Source organism: Acipenser ruthenus, chromosome 3 (assembly GCF_902713425.1).
Source record: "Acipenser ruthenus chromosome 3, fAciRut3.2 maternal haplotype, whole genome shotgun sequence".
NCBI lineage: Eukaryota > Metazoa > Chordata > Actinopteri > Acipenseriformes > Acipenseridae > Acipenser > Acipenser ruthenus.
In genome coordinates, this window is record NC_081191.1 from 80,321,180 (window position 1) to 80,333,344 (window position 12,165).

Below are 12,165 nucleotides of genomic sequence, written 5' to 3' on the forward strand. Positions count from 1 at the left end.
AGTCGGAGGATGCTGTCTGACCCGGCGGAAAGTGTTTATATCTAATCCTTTGCTCTTCTCATGTCTCCCTCTCTACGTTGCCCAGCAGCCAGAGGATGCTGCCTGACCCGACGAGAAGGGAAAACTCCCCTGCACAACACAATACAACATAAATAAATAAATAAATAAATACATAAATACATTATAAATACTGTACCTCTAATCAATCTGATCACTTTAGAGGAGGGGCAGTTTCAGTTGCCAACAAACAGCATATATCTTAAAGTGCAAAGGAAAAAAGTGAGTGATCCACAAATGTTTTCGGGAGTACTGTAAGCTTCAGGAAAAACTAAACACAATTTCAAGCCGTCCTTTTAACTAACAGACAAATATTCTTTCATGAAAAAAAGGTTTTCTTTCAAAAACTATTTTACATAACTTTCTACTGTCAATTCAACTGCTGTAGAGAAACATATATATATATATATATATATATATATATATATATATATATATATATATATATATATATATATATATATATATATATTAATTGGCTCACATAGCAGACTTTATTGACCATGTTGTTTGGTCAAGATGCATTATGCTGTATGATATTAAACAGCTGATCCTTTTGCTTGACTGGGCAAGGTGAGTATGGGCACATGTTCATACAATCCTTTGGCTCTAAGTCTGGGCAAGGTGGGGCTTGTTTTATCATGTCAAGCATGTGATCATTTTGCCTAGACATGGTCCATCTTACCAGTTTAATGTTACCAGGGGCTTAGCTAGGAATAGATTTTTACTGAGGCAAAAATCTAATTTTTGTCTAAAAAAAAAAACAAAACCCTGTGCATATCCTGTTCATGTTACGAAGGTGAAATATATCATATTTTAAAGCCTGGAGACTATTAATGCAAACTGCAAAGCGATACAACAAATTCCTAAAATTACCCTATTCACACTGTTAGAAATATGTGATATTAAAAGGACAAGAAGAACAGAAGTTATAGATATGAACACGTAGATGGGTTTATACCTTCATTGAGAGACATGCGTTTGGTTCACTGCTATTGAAGTTAATGCTGACACTGATGACACTGATGCTACAACTGGAGCTGGTAAGACTGGTGCTGCTACTTCTGGAACTGATGCTGACACTGCTGGGACTGGCAGGACTGGTGCTGCTACTGCTGGAACTGGTAAGACTGGTGCTCCTACTGCTGGAACTGGTAAGACTGGTGCTGCTACTGCTGGAACTGGTAAGACTGGTGCTGCTACTGCTGGAACTGGTAAGACTGGTGCTGCTGGGACTGGTAAGTGGTTCTGCTACTGCTGGGACTGGTAAGACTGGTGCTGCTACTGCTGAAACTGGTAAGACTGGTGCTGCTGGGACTGGTAAGACTGGTGCTGCTACTGCTGGGACTGGTAAGAGTGGTGCTTCTACTGCTGGAACTGGTAAGACTGGTGCTGCCACTGCTGGGACTGGTAAGACTGGTGCTGCCACTGCTGGGACTGGTGCTGCTACTGCTGGGACTGGTAAGACTGGTGCTGAAACTGGTAAGACCGGTGCTGACACTGCTGGGACTGGTACGATTGCTGATACTAATGCTAAGACTGATCGGACTGCTGAGACTGTATGATGCCACAATTAAAAACTGATTTAGAAGACTTTACTTTAAATCAGGGTTTGCTAATCCTCCTATGGCCTGATCTATCGAAACGCTGTAACACTTCCTCCTGGGACATGTCCGCACATATTAGCAGGGCAAGGCCATTCAGTCTATTTTTACCCATACTGCTGCGAGACCAATCAAACATATCGAAACAATGCACTCAGTTAAACTCTTTGTCATCATGAACAGAGACCGTAAGAATCTGTTTGCTGCGGAAAACACGTACTGTCTATATGCTGTCAGAGAATATTTGTTTTTACACTTGGGGCGGGGCAAAAAACATGCAAGGATTTTTTTGTTTGTTTGTTTGAGAACCAAACTAATACACTTATCATATATCATCATGAACAAAGACAATGTTGCTTTAAATGTACATAAATCTACTTTAAACTGCTTCTGGTGTACAGAGGTCAAGGTTGAACGTGGCGCACTGTCCGTGTCTCATTCATGCTGGAACGTAGCTGCAGTTTACTTCAGTATCCAGTGCGTGGTTACCACTGAACAAGCTGTTTAAAGATGCTGAAAATGATTAATAAATAAATAAATAAGTAAATAAATAAATCACCTGTATTAAAAACTTTGGATTTTTGTCTCTAACGAAAACATTCGGAATATATATATATATATATATATATATATATATATATTTTTTGAACTGCTGTTGCCAAACAGTGAATTTATAAATAGAATTACCTCCAATTCTTCTAGCCCATGGCATCAAATACAATACATGAAAAGTATTAAAAACTAACAGCTATAAATTATTACATCAGGGGAGAGGGATGGTGTTGAAATTGAAGAATTAAGGGAATGGGAATATGCAAATAAAGATGATCACAATATAACGTAAGATGCTGCGTCAGCATTTTATTTTTAAAATACAGTGTAAGTGATTTATTTTTCTGTTTTTTATTTTTTTATTTTTTATTTTTTAAGGACCCTACAACTCCCACACCTGTCATTATCTGGGGAAACCCCTTCCATCTTGATACAAAAATTGGTCTGAGAATGAATGGACAACATTTACTTGCTGAGGAGGCTGTGTGGTCCAGTGGTTAAAGAAAAGGGTTCGTAACCAGGAAGTCCACGGTTCAAATCCCACCTCGGCAAACTGACTCATTGTGTGACCTTGAGCAAGCCACTTAACCTCCTTGTGCTCCGTCTTTCGGGTGAGACATAATTGTAAGTGACTCTGCAGCTGATGCATAGTTCACACTCCCTAGTCTCTGTAAGCCTTGGATAAAGGTGTCTGCTAAATAAACAAATAATAATAACCTGAGGCCCTCACCCAGAGATTTGGGCTTCTTTTTTCCTTGTATTTTGTGTACAATATCAAATACCCACAGAGAAAAAACAGCCTAATATTATATTGAGAAATGTATTTTGGGTACTCCAAAAAGATCAGAAAACTCCACCTAGTATAGTGGGAATAGTAAACTTTCTTTTGTCAGGCGCCAGGTCGGGAAAGCAATAAGGGTGTTGGTTCTGCTATAATAACCACAGGCTCAGGGATTACTATTTTTTTTTTTTTTCTTTTGAGGAGACACCCTTACCCAGGGCAACTTACAGTTGTATACAGCTATGCTGATGATAACCACCTGTTATCTGTCCCTAAAGCAAGGACATTCTTCTGCCTGGGTGTTATTAGCTACTTGCCTTACAGACATCAAGCATTGGATGTCACAGAATCTCCTAATGTTGAATTGAGATAAAACAGAGGTTATGCTAGTGGGCTCACAGAACCAACTAAAAGGAAATGTAGGATTACATGAGCACGACCCTTGCAGTCTCTCATCAAAATTTAAAGTCGAGTTTGAGGGTAATCTTTGAGTCTGATCTATCATTTTAGACTCATACTAGGGAAGTTACTAAAGTATATTTTTACCATTTGAGAACTATAGCCAAACTTAGACCAACTCCCCAATAATGTTGTTGAAGCTGACATCCTGGGATTCTTCAAGAAGCTGCTTGATGAGATTCTGGGATCAATAAGCTACTAACAACAAACAGAAATAAGAAATAAATAATAAAAGAAACAACCTTCTTATGTTCTAATTATTTCTGTATCTGATGCCGAGAGAATAATACATGTCTTTGTTTCATCTAGAATTGATTATTGTAATGTACTTTTTTAAATGGTGATTTTGCTGTTAACTTATAAGGCCCTGAATGGATTAGCGCCTCATTATTTACAGGAGTTACTGACACCGTATCTTCCAAACCACACTCTGAAATCACAGGATGTGGGGCTGCTGGTTATTCCTAGGGTCAACAAAACAACACGGGAGGCAGGGCTTTTTTCTGAAATGCTCAGCCTTCGTTTATCAGGAAATCTGGGTCCATTACAGTTTTCAAGTCAAGACTAAAAACACACTTTTATAAAATGGCTCGCTTATCTTAGTGGGTTTTAATGTAACTTTAAAATTGGTGCTTTTGTATTGTGTATACTGTTTAAATCTGTATTTAAATGGGCTGAGTGTAGCAGTTATATGTGTGACCTGCTATACAAACGGATTGTGATTTTTTTCCTGCTATGTACTATACAGTGCTTTGCGATACTTTTGTATAAAAAGCGCTATATAAATGCAATAAATAAATAAATAAAAATAAATAAATGTGTTAATATTTTTTATAATACTTGTTTTATAAAATACTTGTGACTAAAGTTAGGTTTTTGCTTGTTTTGTTTGTAATTAAATTAATTACATTATGGATAATATATTATGATTAGTTATAATTAATATATTTATATATCTACCTGTCAAGAAATGTTGTCAGCCTTTCACTTATTTGTGTATTTGTTATTCTAAGAGTAATGAAACATATACAGACTGTTTTATTTGTATGCATTTATGTGTTATAATTAAAAGTATAACTCCTATACTGTATTTATTTATTTTATTGCTCTACCCGTAATAAAGGGTTTCTATAAAAAGTATTTCTTTGTTTTTATTGATATTGCAAACCAGTAATTCCTAGCATGTTATTTAACCAGACAAATTATGCAGACACGCATATTATATATATATATATATATATATATATATATATATATATATATATATATATATATATATAATATTATGCATGTAAGTTTGTAAATAAACATAAAAGGTTCCAAGTAGAACCTTGAGGTTCTTAAAAGATCCTTATTTGTAAGGTTCCTCATGGAACCCTAGTAAAAAGGTTCTTCGAAGCACCTTAAAAGCTTCCTCCACAGTATCAACCCCAGATTTAGAGTGTATGCGCGAGTAAATACCATCCTAACTATTAAGGGAATGGGAATATGCCTCTCCATCATATATATATATATATATATATATATATATATATATATATATATATATATATATATATATATATATATATAATTGCATGCCCCGGTATCTACGATATGGAGACTTGCATGCCCCGGTAGCTGCAATATTGAGTCTTTCCATCCACCTCCGGTTGCTTCATTCCGGAGGTCCATGCAATTATATATATATATATATATATATATATATATATATATATATATATATATATATATATATATATATGATTTCCATTACACAAGAGTAGATGTTAAAACTTCATGCTGATTTGAACTCGGCTCTCGCCAAGATAAGCACCAACTAAGACGTAGCTTTACAGTAAACTAATGTGATCCATATGTGTCTCCATCCATTTACGTTTCCTTCTGTCTGGTGTTAATGGCTGAAGTGTAATGCTGGCTCCAGGGATCACCTAATTTTGCCTCCCTGGCGCATCAGCACACACGACGGCTGCGATGCTGGCTCCGGGGATCAACCAAAGTGCGGCCTCCCCAGCGCATCAGCATGACAACCGTCTGGATTGAGCTAAGTAGGGTACATCTCTGGGGTTATCAAGTGGGCACCTTCCATCCTCAGTGTTTCGCCGACTAGCCCACGACACTTCAAGAGGGCTCGACGGTGATTCTGGCGTCCCAGCATGACCCCCCTCCGTCCCCCACTCAACTCAGCCCAGCTTACTTACCTGTACATCAGCATTTCTTTCTTTCTATTGTGCTTGGGATCCCCAGCCAGAATCTTTCCGTCTCAACCACAGCCAGTTGCTGCTCCTCTCTGCTGCTTCAGATAAGTTCTTCACTGTGCGACGCAACTCTTCGCCGCTGAATCTGACGTCTCTGAGAAACCGGGTTGTAGAGTGTGCCACAAATATATATATATTTGCATGCCCCGGTAGCTAAATGCTTAGTTACGGCGGTGGGCAAAACCAAAGCCCATGGCCAGTATACAATATTTTTCTGTATGCATTATTTTCTGTTGAGCACTACTGACACCGTTGAAACGGTGAGTCTTAGGTCGCTTGCGGATATATTAGTCCAATCAATGCGTCTGAACCTGGTGTGTAATCCCAAGGTAACTGCTCACAGTTAACACGTTTTAATACGTTAATTCACGTTTTAAGTAATACAGTGTCCCCTTCAGACATGTTAAAGGAGAAATTCGGAAATAACATACAAAACTATGCGTGAGTAAATACCATCCTAACTCCTAACATCCAAAAAAAAAAAAAAAGAAAAAAAAAATAACAATTATATATATAGCTACCTAGATTGTATTGAATTAACAAAACAAATAATAATAATTAACTGAGAGGTATTGGAGGAAAAAATACACCTATTTTGTTTATAACTTTTAGAATGTTTGTATGCTGTAGCTGCAATATTGAGTCTTTCTATCCACCTCCGGTTGCTTCATTCCGGAGATGCATGCAATTTATATATATATATATATATATATATATATATATATATATATATATATATATATATATATTTGCATGCCCCGGTAGCTAAATGCTTAGTTACGGCGCTGGGCAAAACCAAAGCCCATGGCCAGTATACAATATTTTTCTGTATGCATTCTTTTCTGTTGAGCACTACTGACACCGTTGAAACGGTGAGTCTTAGATCGCCTGCGGATACATTAGTCCAATCAATGCGTCTGAACCTGGTGTGTAATCCCAAGGTAACTGCTCACAGTTAACACGTTTTAATACGTTAATTCACGTTTTAAGTAATAGTGTCCCCTTCAGACATGTTAAAGGAGAAATTCGGAAATAACATACAAAACTATGCGCGAGTAAATACCATCCTAACTCCTAACATCCAAAAAAAAAAAAAAAAAATAACAATAATATATATATATATATATATATATATATATATATATATATATATATATATATATATATATTTGCATGCCCCGGTAGCTAAATGCTTAGTTACGGCGCTGGGGAAAACCAAAGCCCATGGCCAGTATACAATATTTTTCTGTATGCATTATTTTCTGTTGAGCACTACTGACACCGTTGAAACGGTGAGTCTTAGGTCGCCTGCGGATACATTAGTCCAATCAATGCGTCTGAACCTGGTGTGTAATCCCAAGGTAACTGCTCATAGTTAACACGTTTTAATACGTTAATTCACGTTTTAAGTAATACAGTGTCCCCTTCAGACATGTTAAAGGAGAAATTCGGAAATAACATACAAAACTATGCGCGAGTAAATACCATCCTAACTCCTAACATCCAAAAAAAAAAAAAAAATAACAATTATATATATATATATATATATATATATATATATATATATATATATATATATATATATATATTTGCATTCCCCGGTAGCTAAATGCTTAGTTACGGCGCTGGGGAAAACCAAAGCCCATGGCCAGTATACAATATTTTTCTGTATGCATTATTTTCTGTTGAGCACTACTGACACCGTTGAAACGGTGAGTCTTAGGTCGCCTGCGGATACATTAGTCCAATCTATGCGGCTGAACCTGGTGTGTAATCCCAAGGTAACTGCTCATAGTTAACACGTTTTAATACGTTAATTCACGTTTTAAGTAATACAGTGTCCCCTTCAGACATGTTAAAGGAGAAATTCGGAAATAATATACAAAACTATGCGCGAGTAAATACCATCCTAACTCCTAACATCCCAAAAAAAAAAAAAGAAAAAAAAATAACAATAATATATATATATATATATATATATATATATATATATATATATATATATATATATATATATATATATATATATATAATTGCATGCCCGGTATCTACGATATGGAGTCTTGCATGCCCCGGTAGCTGCAATATTGAGTCTTTCCATCCACCTCTGGTTGCTTCATTGCGGAGGTCCATTATTATTATTATTTATTTCTTAGCAGACGCCCTTATCCAGGGCGACTTACAATCGTAAGCAAAAACATTTCAAGCGTTACAATACAAGTAATACAATAAGAGCAAGCAATACAATAACTTTTGTTCAAGTAATGTACAAGTTTGACAAACCACAATTCAATAATACAGCAGGTAATAGTGATAGTACATCAGGATATGATTAAATAGTGATAGTTACATCAGGATGTGAGTAAATACAAAGTACTACAGGTTAAAAACTTGGCAGATTACAGTATTCTGAAGTACAGGATTAAATGCTGTAAAATAGGGGCTGATAAGAGCAAAATAAAGCACATTTACATGAAGGGTGATAGTGTCCCAGGATACAAACAGAGGAGTTCTACAGGTGCTCTTTGAAGAGGTGAGTCTTAAGGAGGCGCCGGAATGTGGTCAGGGACTGGGCAGTCCTGACATCTGTAGGAAGGTCATTCCACCACTGCGGAGCAAGGGTGGAGAAGGAGCGGGCTTTGGAGGCAGGGGAGCGTAGCGGTGGTAGAGCTAGTCTTCTAGTGCAGGCGGAGCGGAGAGGTCGAGTGGGGGTGTAGGGAGAGATGAGGGTCTGGAGGTAGCTGGGTGCAGACTGGTCAAGGCATCTGTCCATGCAATTTATATATAGGACAGTTTTAGGTCGCCTGCAGATACATTAGTCCAATCAATGCGCCTGAACCTGGTGTGTAATCCCAAGGTAACTGCTCACAGTTAACACGTTTTAATAGACAGATTTATATATATATATATATATATATATATATATATATATATATATATATATATATATATATATATATATATATGTATTTGCATGCCCCGGTAGCTAAATGCTTAGTTACGGCGCTGGGCAAAACAAAAGCCCATGGACAGTATACAATATTTTTCTGTATGCATTATTTTCTGTTGAGCACTACTGACACCTTTGAAACGGTGAGTCTTAGGTCGCCTGCAGATACATTAGTCCAATCAATGCGTCTGAACCTGGTGTGTAATCCCAAGGTAACTGCTCACAGTTAACACGTTTTAATACGTTAATTCACTTTTTAAGTAATACAGTGTCCCCTTCAGACATGTTAAAGGAGAAATTCGGAAATAACATACAAAACTATGCGCGAGTAAATACCATCTAACTCCTAACATCCAAAAAAAAAAAAAAAGAAAAAAAAAATAACAATGATATATATAGCTACCTAGGTTGTATTGAATTAACAAAACAAATAATAATAATTAACTGATAGGTATTGGAAGAAAAAATACACCTAATTTGTTTATAACTTTTAGAATGTTTGTATGCTGTAGCTGCAATATTGAGTCTTTCCATACACCTCCGGTTGCTTCATTCCGGATATCCATGCAATTTATATATATATATATATATTTGCATGCCCCGGTAGCTAAATGCTTAGTTACGGCGCTGGGCAAAACCAAAGCCCATGGCCAGTATACAATATTTTTCTGTATGCATTATTTTCTGTTGAGCACTACTGACACCGTTGAAACGGTGAGTCTTAGGTCGCCTGCGGATACATTAGTCCAATCAATGCGTCTGAACCTGGTGTGTAATCCCAAGGTAACTGCTCACAGTTAACACGTTTTAATACGTTAATTCACGTTTTAAGTAATACAGTGTCCCCTTCAGACATGTTAAAGGAGAAATTCGGAAATAACATACAAAACAATGCGCGAGTAAATACCATCCTAACTCCTAACATCCAAAAAAAAAAAAGAAAAAAAAATAACAATAATATATATATATATATATATATATATATATATATATATATATATATATATATATATATATATATATATATATATATAATTGCATGCCCGGTATCTAAGATATGGAGTCTTGCATGCCCCGGTAGCTGCAATATTGAGTCTTTCCATCCACCTCCGGTTGCTTCATTCCGGAGATCCATGCAATTTTTATATATATATATATATATATATATATATATATATATATATATTTGCATGCCCCGGTAGCTAAATGCTTAGTTACGGCGCTGGGCAAAACCAAAGCCCATGGCCAGTATACAATATTTTTCTGTATGCATTATTTTCTGTTGAGCACTACTGACTGTTGAGCACTGGAAGGGAAGGCGATGCAAGCATTGCTCGATTTAGACCCAGAGGAGCCGTGTGACTTCCATACCCTATCCACGGCTCTCCAGCACCGCGTTGGCCAAGTGGAGTCAGCCGTCAGCCTGCGCTATCTCCTTGCCACGCGCAAGAGAGTCAGTGTCGAGAAACTCGGGATACTGGCCGCAGACACTAAATACTTGGCACGGAGGGGGTATCCTGGTTTACCTCCGGCTGTACAAGAAGACCTGGCGATGGAGGCGTTCATCCGTGGCTTGAAGCCCACCGCGCTCTGACAACAGGTTCGGCTCGTTGCCCCAACCTCCCTAGAGCAGGCTTTAACCCATGCCCTAAGGATTGAGGCCGTGCTCGAGGAGGGCGAGAGAGTCCGGATCCCCAAAGTCTGCGCGGTCAGAGGAAAGGAAGATAGCGATGGAGACGAGGATACCGCCGCTGTCAGGCAGACCACTCCTGTAAGGCGCTGCTGGAACTGCGGAAGCCCGGGTCACCTGCATGCACAATGCCGCCGCCGCCGTCACCCAGTACCATCTGAAGAAGAGACGTCATGGGCGGGAAACGAAAAAGGAGCGGCGTAAACGGGGGACCGCAGCTCCTTCACCTTCCTTCCCCCACCCATAGAGACAAAGAGAACGACGCGTGGCAATGGTGGGCCGTGTTGGCCGGGGCAACAGTCTGCATGCACCCTGCCTCTTAAATGGGGTGCAGTGCAAGGCCTTGGTCGACACAGGCTCCACCATCTCCATCCTGCAGCCCGGGGTCCTCCCCAGAGAAAGTGACGGATGGCTGGAAGGCTGGACGCCCACCACGGTTCGCCTCCGCACTGTCACCGGCCAGGTCGCGTCCATGCTGGGACGACGGCATCTGGAGATCCAGCTCGGAGACTGCACGATCCAACACGAATTCTGGCTGGCGGAGATACAGGATCGCTGCATTCTGGGCCTGGACCTCCTGAACAAAGTAGGAGCTACCATCGACTTGGCTGAGGGAACCTTGTGCCTTGGCCAGAGCCAACTGCGCCTGATTCCGGGTCGGGAGAAGGAAGGGGAGCAACGCCGCACCAGAACCACCGTGCGGCATAGCCAGATGAGGGAGGTTCGTCGGACGCAGGGGGGCAGGACCCGGCCTCTCCCAGAAGCAGAGGACAGGACATCGGCGATGGAGTTTGCAAGGGCTTCAACTGTCTCCGCCCCCTCTCCTGCAGAACTTTCACCGCCCCCTGCAACCACAACCGGTGGAACACAGGACTGCAGGATAACTGATGCGGTGAAAGCGCTGTGGCAGAGGAGTAAGGAGGGTCTATCTCAGGGCCAGCGGGACCAGTTATGGGAACTATTAAGGGGGTACTTGGACATTTTTGCTGCAAACATAGAGGACTGTGGGCGGACTGGATTAGTTCAGCACAGCATTAACACGGGAGACGCGGCTCCGATCCGGGAGCGGCCACGGCGGCTACCCTTGGCAAAGCGGGAAGCGGCCGAGGGCATGATTCTGGAAATGGCCACTGCCGGGGTAATTGAACCATCGGCTAGCCCCTGGGCCGCGCCAGCCCTGCTAGTAAAAAAAAAGACGGGTCACTGCGGTTCTGTGTGGATTATCACAAACTGAATGCAGTGACACACAAGGACTCGTACCCCCTCCCCAGAATCGATGAAGCTCTGGACTACATCACAGGCTCCCGCTGGTTCAGCTCCCTCGACCTGCGCAGCGGATACTGGCAGGTTGAGCTGGCCCCTGAGGCATGACAGAAAACTGCATTCTCCATTGGCCAGGGTCTGTGGCAGTTTTCAGTGATGCCCTTTGGACTGTGCAATGCCCCAGCAACGTTCGAGCGCCTGATGGAGCGGGTGCTCACCGGAGTTCCACGGACCCATTGTGTTGTATACCTGGATGACTTACTGGTGCACGCCACCACCTTTTCGGCGGCACTGCAGAACTTGCGGACTGTGTTCGAGCGCATCCGTGGAGCTGGCTTAAAACTCCACCCTGGGAAGTGCAACCTGCTGAGAAGAGAAACACACTTCCTCGGACATGTTTTCGGGGCAGACGGCATTGCCACAGACCCTGCTAAAGTGACTGCTGTAAAGGACTGGCCGGTCCCCAGGACTGTGACAGAGGTGCGTAGCTTTCTGGGCCTGGTGTCTTATTACCACCGCTTTGTGAAGGACTTTGCTCAGATCGCCAGGCC